A 12,882-nucleotide genomic window follows, 5' to 3' on the forward strand; every position below is an offset into this window, starting at 1 on the left:
CTGCTTTGTGACAAGTACAGTAAAATTAGTTATGGATCATCAAAGTGATTCCTAACACTTAACAAAATGAGACCAAAAGTGCCTTTTTTCCCCAGGTTCAGACATCTGGGAAAACATTAATCAAACATACAGATTCAGTGGGAGGAAAAATTTGGAAAACAGCGATGTTGAAAATGACTGAGTGGATAACATTAGCAGAAATTAGATGTGAATCTGCAATGCAGCATCACAGCAAAACAGCCATTTTTGCATTTTATTTTACTTTTTTTTTTTAGTCTGCCTATGAAAAACCATCATAATCCTACTCAGGAAGGAACAGTAATTCTGTTCTGTTTGAGAATGGTGAAATGGAAAATCTTGGTTGTTTCTGCAAGATGTTTAATGTTTCCTACTAAGTGTCCTTGGGTCCCTCTGATGCAGAAGGGAGCTGGCCCTTAGAACACAGAGTATGGGGCTGGACATCCCCTCACCTTGAAGCTGCAGAGCAGCTGGAAAAGAAATCAAAGAAATGCAGTGCTGGAGATTGCTGAGGGGACTGGCTTGCAAGAAAAGATTAAAACTTGTCTGATTACATCTGTGCCTGGTGGGATGCAGTGAGGATCTTCCTTAGAACTAGACAGATAAAATGAAAGTTCTGTGGTATTGGCCACTGCATAAGAGCTGATTCCTCATTTGGGAAAGAGAGTTGGCTGTTGTTTCTCTGGCATGTAGAGGCAATCTCTTGGGCAGAGATTTCATCTTGGTTTTCATCTAATTTCCTTTATCTTGAACACTTAACCTAATTTAAATTGGCAAATTTTACAGTCTGGATTTTTTTTTTAATCGATGCATTCAATTTATTATTATTTCTAGTGAGTAGCAGATGATATCAAACCATCAACAGTTACAAGTACAAAATAAGGGAGAAGAGTCACTGTGCAAATGGGTACAGGGAAGAGCAAGGGAATAATGCTCAAAAAGGGACAGTTGGCTTTGAATATCAGCAGAAATAGCTTCTCTCAGGCCTGCCTACATGACCTGCTTGGTTTGCACAAGAGTGTGACCCCCTTAGCAGTTGCACATTCAGTTCTTCACTATATCTGTCTCAGTGCACTTGCTTCCACCTCCCCACCCACTCTGAGCTATTTTTTTGTGTGTAGGCGATAAGCATTGTGATATTTTTTGTTCTTTCTTTGGTGTGCTGTGAATCCTCCTCTCTGCAACTGCAATTCTGGGACAAAATTCGCACATATCCGTTCCTAGATCTGCCCATTTGGTGATTTGGTGGCATTGCAAGCTATTTTGAACAAAAAGCTGTCCAGAAAACAGCTAAGAAAGCAGAGAAATGAAGAAAAATTCCTTCCTCAAAATCACATTTTCCCTGGACACTTAATCACTTAATCAGAGAAGACTCTTGTGGTCTATATAGAGGATGATAAAAAATTCAGAGCTATATGATTTCCCCTCCTTTTCATTTTCTTTTTTGTGTATAGCATTTTCTTGTGCATTTGATCAAACTTTAGTACATTATTTCTCAAGGAGTTCACAGGCTATTTTTAAAGGGTCTTAAAAGACCTTTTAAAGTGGGGGAATGCTGCTTTCATTGTGTGTAATGTGGCTATGTTCCCACTGTTATCCTATTTTGTTTTAATATTAGCCTATTGGACCATGAAAAAATTCAAAGTATGAGAAATGTACTTCTTTTATGTAGCTACTATTATGAGCCTCATAAAAAACATATCTCAGATGACTAAACAAAATATTTATTTTTGCAAAACACAATTAGGAAGACATAACAATTTAGAAGATATAACTGCTCCAAGAAACTGTGCAAAATTACACAAGTGGAGCAACCACCAGGTTGCTCCACATCCCTGGGTAGAAATGAGCCTGGGTTTCCCAAAGATCTGTGCACAAAGGCTGTGGGCTGAGCCACCCTGTCCTTCAGCATGTTTCAGTCTTCCACCATGTTTCAGTCTTCCACCATTTTCCCAAAGTTTCTGCATTTTTGAAGCCTCATGTTCTTGGTCAGATTTGGCTGCAATGCTACTCTCAGTTTGAGGACTGTGGAAAGGGAAGGAGGAAGGACAGACATGAAGGTGGAAAGAAAATTTCCTTGTATGAGCCTCCTTTCCAAAGGAAACCACTGAAGGTAAGAAAGGATCACAGGGGGCCATAACGGGGCTACTACATTTCAAAATGATCCATTCACAAAGAAAAGAGGAAAAAGGTGCAGCCTTTACACCTCCTGTTGCCATGAACTCTTCTCCTTCTCACCTTGGATTTGCTGTCCAACACAGTTCGTGTCACACCTCTCAAGGATGGGCACAGGGGACACAGAGGCAGCAACTGTGCTTTGGAATAGCTGTCAGAACACCAGGGGTTAATGATGCCCAGAGCCTCCTGCCTCCCTGCTCCCCCCAGTCTGTGCATTTCTTATGCAGAGCTGATTTGCAGCTGCACTGCTAAGTTTTATCCTGGGAAAAAGCCTCAAAAAATGTTTCTGTTTACAGCAATTCTGCCCTTTGTAATTGGGGAGGAAAATGCCTATGAAATATGGCATAGAGCTCCATGGTGCTGCATTCTGAAATGTGCTTCATTGCATCCCATGAAAGCTGGAACTTCAAGACCCATTGATTAAAATGAGAGCATTACTGTACTCTGCTAATTAGGATATAGTACTTAACACTATTCTTAGTTTGAACTGTGCACTGTAAGTATACTTCTATTAATAGTTTTTTGGGGGTAGGGAGACAGTGTTTATCTTTTTTTTTTTTTTTTTAATTGCATGAAAAAGCAGGAGCCAGCAGTCACATTTTAAAGCTGCTCTGGTAAGAGAAGATTTCCTGCTGGGAGAAGCCAAATGAGTGGAAGGAGAAAATATATGTCAGATGGCAGAAGGGGGGAACAGACCAGTTGAGGGATGGATAGCTGAGATACAGTGAACTACTGCATTCTCAAAATCTTTTTTTGAACCATTATTTCTGGGTTTGAACAGGGAAAATACTTACCTTTTTGAAGATTTAAGGGAAAGGGTTATCATCATGCATGAAATAAAATAGGGCTTGTGAAAATCCACACAAACACCCATTTGATAGTCAGAGTGGGAGCAGGAGATTTTAAATGCACAAAACCAGCAGCAAGTCTAAGTAGTGTTTTCTCTGCCACAGTCACTGAGGAAAGGTTAAAACTTCAAACAGCTACAAGTCTCCAGCAGATACATGGAAAAACAGGTCCTGGAGGTGTGTCAAAATATCTAATATTTGCTGCAACTAATAAAAGCATAAGGAAAGTTGAAAGTAAGAAAAGTAAAGGGAAAAAATAGCCACAAGCCCAGCTCAGTTTCTTGGTACTAACAAGCTGCCTATGCAAAGCGATGACAGGTTTTCTACCAGTGGTGTAAAAAGATTCATGCTGGGCTCTCACTTGAGTGCAGAAGAGCAGAAAAACCCTGCACTGACCCCTCAGCAAATCAGCCACCTGAAGTGAGAGCCTTGCAGCCACGTTTCCTCACCCAGCAGCCTGAACCTTCACCCTCTCTCCTCTGGGGTGGCTGTCCACTGCAGGCAGCTGTGCCCAAGCTGTCCATAGGAACAGGGGGTGTCACCAAGGTGACCCCTGGGTTGCGTTTCCCCCAGCCAAGGGCTCCTTCCAGCATTCCAGAGGGAGAAGCTCCTGCGGGGGAGGCAGAGGCAGGAGCTGCCTGCGGCCCAGCTGCACCCAAGGAATATTAGCATGCTTTCACTTAATGCACTCTGAATCTGCCACAGCTCCAAAAGAAGCACAGAATATATTTTCTCTCAGCAGTTAATGCATGCTGAGATTTGTGCTGTGTGAATGCAGGTCATCCAGACGTGCAGAAACCAAAATGGAAAAGAATGTGAAGGGAGTCCCTGCTCCCCTGTGTAAACAAGTTCTTAATCTTTCCAGGCTCTACCTGAGAAAGGATTTAGGATGCTGATCCTCAATTTTTTCAGTCTCCTCTCCATCATCTGTGGGTGTTTACCAAAGCACCAGGTTGGTTACATAATTTTTCACATTATTCTCACAAGCTGTCCAATGTATGAAGTCTGTCTTTAATTGAAGTTTCTATTTGCATGCTTCACAACCCTTAAAATATTCATCTTGGAATGTCAGATGAGGTTAATTGAGGACCCTCTTGATGATGGTATTATTGTAATTTGAACTTGGAAAATCCAATATTAATTCTAGGAGGATTCTGTAAGATTTATTTTTCCTCTTTAGGCTTTATCTTTGTATTGAGAATTAGCTTGTGGTTTAAATTCAAAATGATTTTCAATATAGTGAAATTCATCATGTTCTAATGAACTCTAGAAATTATTCTATTCCTAGAAATTGGATAATAACATTGCATTTAAATATTACTATTTGGATTCTACCACATAGGAGACTGCATTATACCCTTTTTTGGCTGCTATGATTTGAGGCATTTTTATTTCCTCTTGGCTATGTGCAAGAAACTGTTTCTCAAATTTGGCTGAGATCAGCTGTAATTACTATTCTAAGCTGTTGCCTCCCTGTGCCCGAAGTTGTATATTACTTTTGGAAAACTGACTGTAAAAGTTTTTTACCTAACAATAATGTTGTTTAGGAGTAACGTGGTTTTGATTTTCCTTTCCATTTGTTTTAGCAGACAGGACATTCCGTGAGGAAAGGTGCTTGCCCCAGTTTAAAATATTGAGTAAAATGAAAACAACCTCAGTGAAAGGCACCTTTGTCAGAAAACTGAGGCATCCATTCAGATCTGTAAATGCAAATTTTATCTCTCAAAAGTTATGGAAACTTTTTTTTTCTCCCTAAGCATATCTTGGCATCCATTTTTCTGTCGTTATAGTAAGCCCATGTCCTGCTGAAGCATTTTTACCTTCTGTTGGCAATATTTCCCTTGTTCACACTGCTATGCAAATTCTGTAACAGAGGGAAGCAATGGCACACCATATAAATCTAAATTCCTTATCCTATTTAAAACTGAAACTTACAATGATTTCAAAGAATATGTGTAACAGCTTTTAGTCCAGAGTTTTGTGAAATCATTGAAAGCCTGATATAAAGTTTAGTTTATAGTTTAACAAATACTTTAAAGATGTCACCACTAACTTAACATCAACATAGTCACTTCAGAATTTCAAAATCCTGTGATATAATTCTCAATCAAATGATTTATTTTAGAAGGGAAACTTGAATATTTGTTTCCTAGCATATCATACTCTGCTTCCATAGGGCTGAAATGCAATTTGGATAAAGTTGTGATATTCTTTCACTGAGTCATTCGACAGTGTTTAAAAATCGGTATTTCAGGCAATACTCTTACACAGATTTGTCATTTCAATTTCTGTGTCTGATCCCTCAGAAAGAAAAAGAGGCAGACTTTTACCTCCATATGGAGTCAATGGCTGTATTCCAAGGGTCATCTGCAGGGGATTGTTTCAAAACACCAATTTCATGCTCACGTTCCTATCAGTTCTTGAACCGATGTTCACGTTCATATCAATTTTATACAGTGTGGCTTTTCTTTGCTCTGCTGGACTGCTCAAGAAACTATCTTTCTTTGGTTTGTAACTTAATATTCTGGCCTTTCAGTTTTACTCCTCTGCACACCTGGATTTGAGTCATGAGCTGAGAAGAAATGAGACAATATTTTATTGTAGCAGCATCCAGAAAGAGTTCTCCTGCTGCCCAGCCATTCCTGTTGTTTCTGTGCAGAGGGTACTAATTATCCAGTATGTGAAATTACAATGGCAGAAAATAGTGAACATCTCAAACAGAGAAGTAATTGCAATGTAAGACAAATTATATGGTTCCATTTGTTTTTTAAAAAATGTTGTGAAAAGTTTTCTTTTTTTTTTTTTTATTTCTTTCCTTTTCTCCTAAAAGCTCTGTGCTCACCTCTGTTTCACCACATGGGGAACAGCAAGCTTGGAATGCTCAGATCCCCATGGGCCACAATCCTGTTGGTATGAAGTGCAGATCACTCTGGAACATGTCTAGCCAGGAGCAAGAAGAGCTGTGGTGAGGGGCAGGTGTCCATATGGATCTCTCTGCTCTTTATGCAGGGCATTTCCCCTCAGATTTTCCAGCTGCTTCTTATCCTTTTCCCTTTAGATGGGATCTTACATTTGTCTTCCTCTGCTGGCCCTCTCCCTAAGGTGTTACAGCAGAGGGAGGTGATTTGTCCACAGGTTATTAGAGCAGACACCACATACACTAGGAATTCCCAGTGCATAAATAATGTCCTTGCTAATTAATTTATTTTTGTTTGAGCCTCTCGTCCTGTCCTGTTACTGGCACTTGTGATTATTAGAACAGAAAGCCCAAGTCCTTTCCCAGTCCTTTGTCAGATGGCTGCCTCTTGTGTTAACTAGTGAGCTGCTCTCTACACCATCCTTGGAATGAAAATTAGCTGCTCTGCAGAAAGGCAGCAGCAGGGGAAGAATAGAAATTATGGAGTCTGAAACTCCACAAAAATTAAAAATAAAAAAATATTGCTGTCATGGTAAGCCTGGAGATAAACAAGGAAGTCATATGAAACACCAAACAAAAGTGTCCCCTTGTCCTTGGCCAGACCCTTCCCAGCCAGGCCTGAGCAGTGAGGAGACAAGAGCTTCCCTCTGAGATGGGATATATAAACAGGGCACTAAGGAATGGCAGTGCTTGTCTGACCACTGATACCACTGCCACTACATGGATTGCCAGTAGCTACAAGAAATGCACCCAGATCTGCTCTGGCAGCTGTTCCAAGCACTGCAGCAGAGTCTTGTCCAGGTGAAAAAGACAAAAATAAATGTTTATCAAAGAGTTCTCATTGCTGCAGAATAGTCCCCCTGGCTCCTAATGGAAAGTTACATTTTGCAGAACAATCTATAGATGCTATCTCACAGCTGTCACAGTGAAATTACCTTCAGAGAAGTGAGCCAGAGTCTGCTAGGAGCCACAGAATGTGCAAATGTCCTGAATCTGAGTGCCTCAGAGGTGCAGTTATATCTCATCTTCATTAAAGAAAAAGTGCAGAGAGGAAAGATTTCACATCATTCTTTAAGATAACATGAAAACCACATCAATCCTGGACTGTAATATTCTTATTCTACCCAAAGGTAATTTGTTTTCTGTGCATAAGTAGACCTGCTGCTTCTTTTTGTGCATCCTCAGAAGAGTGTTTTGTTTCCTATTCAACAGAAACTCTGAGTGAAAGCAAATATATGAACTACCTCTACCTCTGTAAAGTAACCATGCAGAGTGCCTGACCCACAGTTCAGAAGGCTGAGAAAAAAATGCTCTTTGTTTTATATTTGGGTGTTGGGTTGGGTTTTATTTGTTTGTTTGTTTTTTTCTGAACAGTGTCTATGCTGAGAGCTATGGAAGTGATCAACAAACCAAAGAGACAAGCAACAATAGCCACCACAGGGAAGTTCAGAGAAATCTAACTGATGAAAATGTTTATCAAACAGCCTGGAGAAAATACATGGGAAATGGTAAGTGTTTTTTCCCCTCTTTATTTTCTGTGAGTGATTAGCAGAATGATGCAAAAATATGTGACTTGGGAGTTTTGTTTTCCCAGGGGCTGGACAAGTGCAAGAAGCAAAAAATGGCCTGAAATAAGGGTGAAAATAGTGGGTGAAGTCCACTAGACTGTCTAGTGGACAGTTCTACAGGAAGCATTTTGTAACTGAAAACTGTTAAGGAAGTAAGAAAACCCCAGCTATTGAATGTAAAAATGCACACAAACTAAAATTCCATACAAAGCCCTGAAATTCCATACACAGCCCTGAAGAAATCAGGAGCCACAAGTCTTGGCTTTAGATTTTTAATCTAAAACCAGAAGTTTGTTTTCCATTTATCCCGCAATACATGGGTTAAACTGGCATTCACTGTATCACATACTCTAAAAGACTTGCCCAAATGGGAAAGAGGGAAAGATATGCATATACATGTATGTATGTATGTATGTATATATGTATATATAAAAGCTGTATATAGTGTATGTTAGTGAAAAGTCCAAATCTGGGCAAGGATACTTTTATTTGCTGGTCAGATGTGAAAGAACAATTCCTCTCCTTGGTTTAAGACCAAAGCTGCAACATTTAAAGTTGTTTTAGTAAGCTGTGGAGACAGAGAGAAGATTGTGGACTAAGACAGTGGCTGAAGTTGCTGTACCTTAATGAAGAGCTGTCAGTACCATGTTATTACTCAATTTTTTGCTGCTTTGGGCAGAATATTCAAAAGATAGACAAGTTCTGACAGGCAGTAATCCTGTTCTTATACCCCAAGTATTTAGATGCTGCAGGACATTTATCACAGCTGCCAAAACTGGATTCACAATCAGTGGGTTTCAAAAAAGAGAGTGAGATTTTGCCTGTTCTTGCTTTGGGAAAATGGGCAAATATTTTCATTCCTTCTTCCCTTTCTTTGCCTACATCTTTTTCACCTACTTCTGGCTGGACTCAGCTCAGTGATAAACCATCCACAGGAGCAGCCAGGGCTCCTTGTGTCTCTTTCCTGGTGAGGAAGCTGTGCTGAAGCCACATCTCCTGTAAAATGCACACAGCAACTGAGCTTTCCTATCAGGCATCTCATCTTCCTCTCATTCCGTGCTGGGAAATGACAGACAGGGCTGCAGAGTGACTGGGGGAGGAGGGCAGAGGAGAGGAGACAGTGTTTTGTTTAATTATCCCACTCCAGCCCGATTGCTGCAGTGTTATCTTGAAAGTGAAAAGATTTGGGAACCAGATTCCTGGTAATTAGCGTTCAGAATATTTGTAATTCCAGCACCCAGCATCTTTCACTGAGGATTTACTCACTCTGGGATGAAACAGCCAGGCTCTCACATCATCTGCTCTCCTCAGAGGAGCAGCTCTCACAGGTGCTGGCAGACAGGATCTCTGGGCTCAGGATCAGGTAGCAAAGAGGGGACTCTGTGTGCAGCCCCATCTCCTGCTCCAGGAGGAACCCACATTGCCTGTGCTGCACCAGAGCGTTTGCAGGCACTGCTGCCACCACATCCTGATGAAACTCTGCTGCCATTTACTGCCTTGGCTGAGGCTGGAGTCCAGGGAAGGAGTTTTAAGCAGGTAGCCAAGAATGAAGGGAGTGTGAGTGTGTCAGGTATTGATGACACAGGGTGCCCTGTCTGCAGCTGCACTACAGGGGGGAACCAAAAGAATGCATCACAAAAGCAATAGGCATCACAGATTGCCTTTCACAGTGGGAGGTGAGCTGCACTCTTACCTGGACAAAAGATATATTTAGGTAATAATTCACAAGGAACTAGACAGTATGAACTCTCTTGAGGGACTGTGCATGTAACAGAGCCAGTGGTAAAATATCAGCAAAAGCTGTGCCACTGCCTGCTGTCTGAGATACAGAGCAGAACAAACCACGTGGATCCCCAAAATGACTGCTCACATGAGACCACAACCTTCTGACCACTCCCCAGCTTTGTACCCATTTCAGGGGATGTTCTGGAGTGTATGTTGGATGCACAAGCAAGCATATGCCTCAAAACCCAGGAGTCTGCCAAAGAGAAAGAGAGGAATCTTCCTACCCACCAGCTGTGATTCTGGCCTGGAGCTTGGGCAGTAGCACAGGAACACCTGTTTTCATTTGCTGAGTGGTGCTGTGACACTGGGGTGAGCAGTGACATGAGGCATTTCATATGGGCCTGATCTGCTTTCAAAGCTCTGCAAACAGCTCTCAGCTGAAAATATCATGTAGCATTTTTGTTCCCCTTTGTTGCATGCAGTTCGTCCTCAGAGGAAGAAGAGCCCCTGTGCTCATCTGGGCTTGGGAACAGCAGCTCCCTTGAACACAGCAGGCATTCAACCTGAGGCTGAGCAGGTTCAGGCACTGAGCCACGAAGCTTTGAGTGTGCATAAAGAGGGAATTATGAGCTGTGAGCAGGGGGAGATAGCTGCTAGTTGGAAATAGGAGAAAATGCATTAATAGAAATTCAATTTAAGTTAGAAAAAAAAAAAGAGACCAACCTAGTTAATTTCATAAGGATGCATGAGTCAAAATGTAAGACCTTTAGTTAGGAAATAATTGCACACTTATGACCTGAGGCAACAGTCAGAACTTGCTGAAAAAAAAAAAACTGGCACATGTCATTAAATTTAATAATTTGTAATTATAGAATCATAAATATTTGAGATTAGAAAGGCCCAGCAAGTCACTTAAGTCCCCCTCCTTACCAATGCAAGGTTGTTCCCTCTTGCATACATGCTGGTATGTTTTCTGCAGATAATTAGAACTTCTTGTCAGGAAGATTTGCCTTAGATTTCTCAATTCTCTATTTCTTAATTTCATCCCATTACTCCATGTTATACCTGCTTGTTTCCTGCTAAGTAATTCCTTCCCTTCCCTAGTGTCTGTGCCAGTCAAATATTTGTAGATGGTTGGAATGCCTCTCCTTAGTTATCACTTAGCCAAACTTGACATATTTATTTAGTTCTTTTAATCTTCCTCATAGGTAAAGCCCTCTAGTCCCTTAATTATTTTGTTGCTCTTTTCTGAACTCCCTCTTTCCAAACCTTTCTTGTAGTCATATTAAATGCAGTATCCTGGTTCATGTCATCCAGAGCCATGGAAAAATCAGGGGTGCTGTTGCATCTCTGTTGCAATGTGATGTGTCTTTGTGTCTGACCCACTATAATATTTTTTTCCCCTGATCTGTCATGCTGAGCACCATGCAAGGCTGGAGAGAGGTCAAGACAACCTCTGTTTTTAAAATTCTGCCCTGCAGCTATTCCTCACGGTGCTGTCAGCAGGGAAGACATTTTGTCTTCTAAAACCTTACTTCTGATAGTTTTTCCATCAGAAGATGTTGTAACTTGAGCCCTCTTCTGCATTGGGCAATAACTTCACTTACACTTCTATCTCTCTGTGCTTCTTTACTGTCCTCTGCCCCATGTGTTTCAGAGATCAGTAAGAATGGCAGAACAGACAGAGCAAGAACAAAAAAAACCCCAAAATGTAGCTTACTGCACAAAAAGCTTTGTCTCCTGGGTTTATCATTCCACAGATTAGTAGCCCAGGATGAGGAAAAGGCTCTAGGGAGACACTGTGATGAAAATTCAAGAATGAAGACTGAAGTAAGGAGACAGAGTAATACAGAAATAACTTAGAGGGCCATGCTGTCAGGGGAGATGAAAACAGCAAAGACAGTGCATGTATTATCTCCCTGACCAGCACCCAGCAGCAGATTCTGTTCTTGAGTAATGGGTGCTACGTTGATTGCTTCAGAGGGCTCTGTTTTGACTTTTCCTTGTCAGTTTTGCTATTTCCATTTACACTGGAACACTTCCTTCTTCCTCAGACCTTGGTTCCATAGAGTTGAAACGTGGGCCTTCCATGGAGACTCTGCTTTCCTGGCAGGTCCTCTGCCCTTCCCACAGGGTCCCCAAATAGTGACATCCATCTCTTTAGGGTGCACTCAACGGGGAAGGGTTTCTAACAGCACACTGCAGAAAATTTAGGGGCTTTAGGATAACCTGGTTGATTCTCAGGGTTAGAAAGAGACAAGTCAGCATCCATTCTCTTGAGGCCTTACCTGGTTAAATGAAACCAAATATTAAATATTAAATAAAAAATATTAAATAGTAGGTAAATACTGCCCAAGAAGCACTAGATTAAAACAATAATCAGTTGTATCAGTGTTCAAGCCAAGGGATTTTGTGGTGTTTGCTTTATCCTTATCTTTTACACTTTTCATTTCATCTTGTAAAATTGTGGCGATTGGCAGAGCTGTGCAGGAATGCAAAAAGTAAATGTGAAAATCTGCAAATGTAAAGGTATATATGTAAACATTCCAACAAAGGAATGAGGGTCTACATAAAAGACAACATGTTTCTTCTTTTTTTTTTCTGGAAGTTCTCATCTGGTTTGTTTTGTTGTGGTTTTTGTTTCCTTGAAAATAATGAAATTGTTGTGTCTCATACTTTTTAAACAACTACTCATATGATAGTTGCCATGATATTTGTTACAATTAATAGGAAATACCTTTTTTTAAGTTATTTTTCTTGTAGCTGCCAGTGATCTCTGTTGCCTACATACATCTGATAAATCATTATCAGAGTAACTCTCTGAAATCATTCCATGGGAGGAAACTGACCCTTGAGAGAAATTTATTTCAAACAATAGATGAAAAACATAAACAGGGAGTATTTTCATCTTTAATAGAATAGTTTTCAACCCAGCCATCAAATGTTTTATGCATCCAGCCCTACACCAAAGAGTGCCTGTGTGCACGCTCAGATGAATAACGAGTGCCTGAAGATGACAGGATCCATGGAAGCCATCACCTGCCTGTGGAAATCATGGTGCTTAAACAGGGGCTCCTGGAGAGCTCTCCTGATCAAAACTTTGTGCAGTTGCACAGGTACAAGCAGTAGCCCCACTGCCACAGAGGCAGAGAGAGCAGCCTATTGTGAGACCATGATTTTCCAGTGTGGGCTTGGCTCTTGTTGTCCACAATCCCAGGAGGATTCCCCTCCTGTTCTTTCTGGGTGCTACAGGAACATAAATAAATTTGAAAACTGAATTCCTGAGGCAAATTCAGATGATGGATCCTGGAAGCTTTTGCCTTTCTCTGACTTATCTAATATGTCAGGCAGTCAGCATGACACAGAAAGAAAGGTGTTTATGCAGCATTTTTCCCAACTTACATCATTTTCCCAGCCTATATCTAAAACAATCTGACACTTTAAGTTGTTTCTTCCCTGCTTAAAAAGGTTTTGAGACATTTTTGGGAAAAAAGAAAGTATGTAAAACATGCAGAGATTAAACTCCAGTCTCCAAATCTCCTTATTTTAGATCTTGGTTTTGGTGGCTCAGAAGATGAAGGCTATGGGCTCTTGGATTATGTAAACTGACATGGTACATTTCATTTCA

At 40.8% G+C, this 12,882-nt stretch overlaps 1 protein-coding gene across 3 annotated transcripts in view; it reads left to right on the forward strand.

Annotated features, from left to right (window-relative positions):
• Positions 1–12,882, forward strand: part of LOC139593078 (uncharacterized) — a 71,803-nt gene that overhangs the window by 17,902 nt on the left and 41,019 nt on the right. Inside the window, exons 6-8 of one of the 3 annotated variants that reach the window (XM_071433718.1) lie at positions 2,493–2,692; positions 3,910–3,996; positions 7,336–7,469. The gene's annotated coding sequence lies outside the window, so the exon portion shown is untranslated. Of the gene's footprint in view, positions 1–2,492; positions 2,693–3,909; positions 3,997–5,157; positions 5,781–7,335; positions 7,470–12,882 lie in introns of those variants that run through there. The other 2 variants (XM_071433716.1, XM_071433717.1) reach the window with 2 other exon arrangements.

This window comes from Agelaius tricolor, unplaced genomic scaffold, assembly GCF_023055355.1.
Source record: "Agelaius tricolor isolate 1412-34295 unplaced genomic scaffold, bAgeTri1.0.p SCAF_9, whole genome shotgun sequence".
NCBI classification, from domain to species: domain Eukaryota; kingdom Metazoa; phylum Chordata; class Aves; order Passeriformes; family Icteridae; genus Agelaius; species Agelaius tricolor.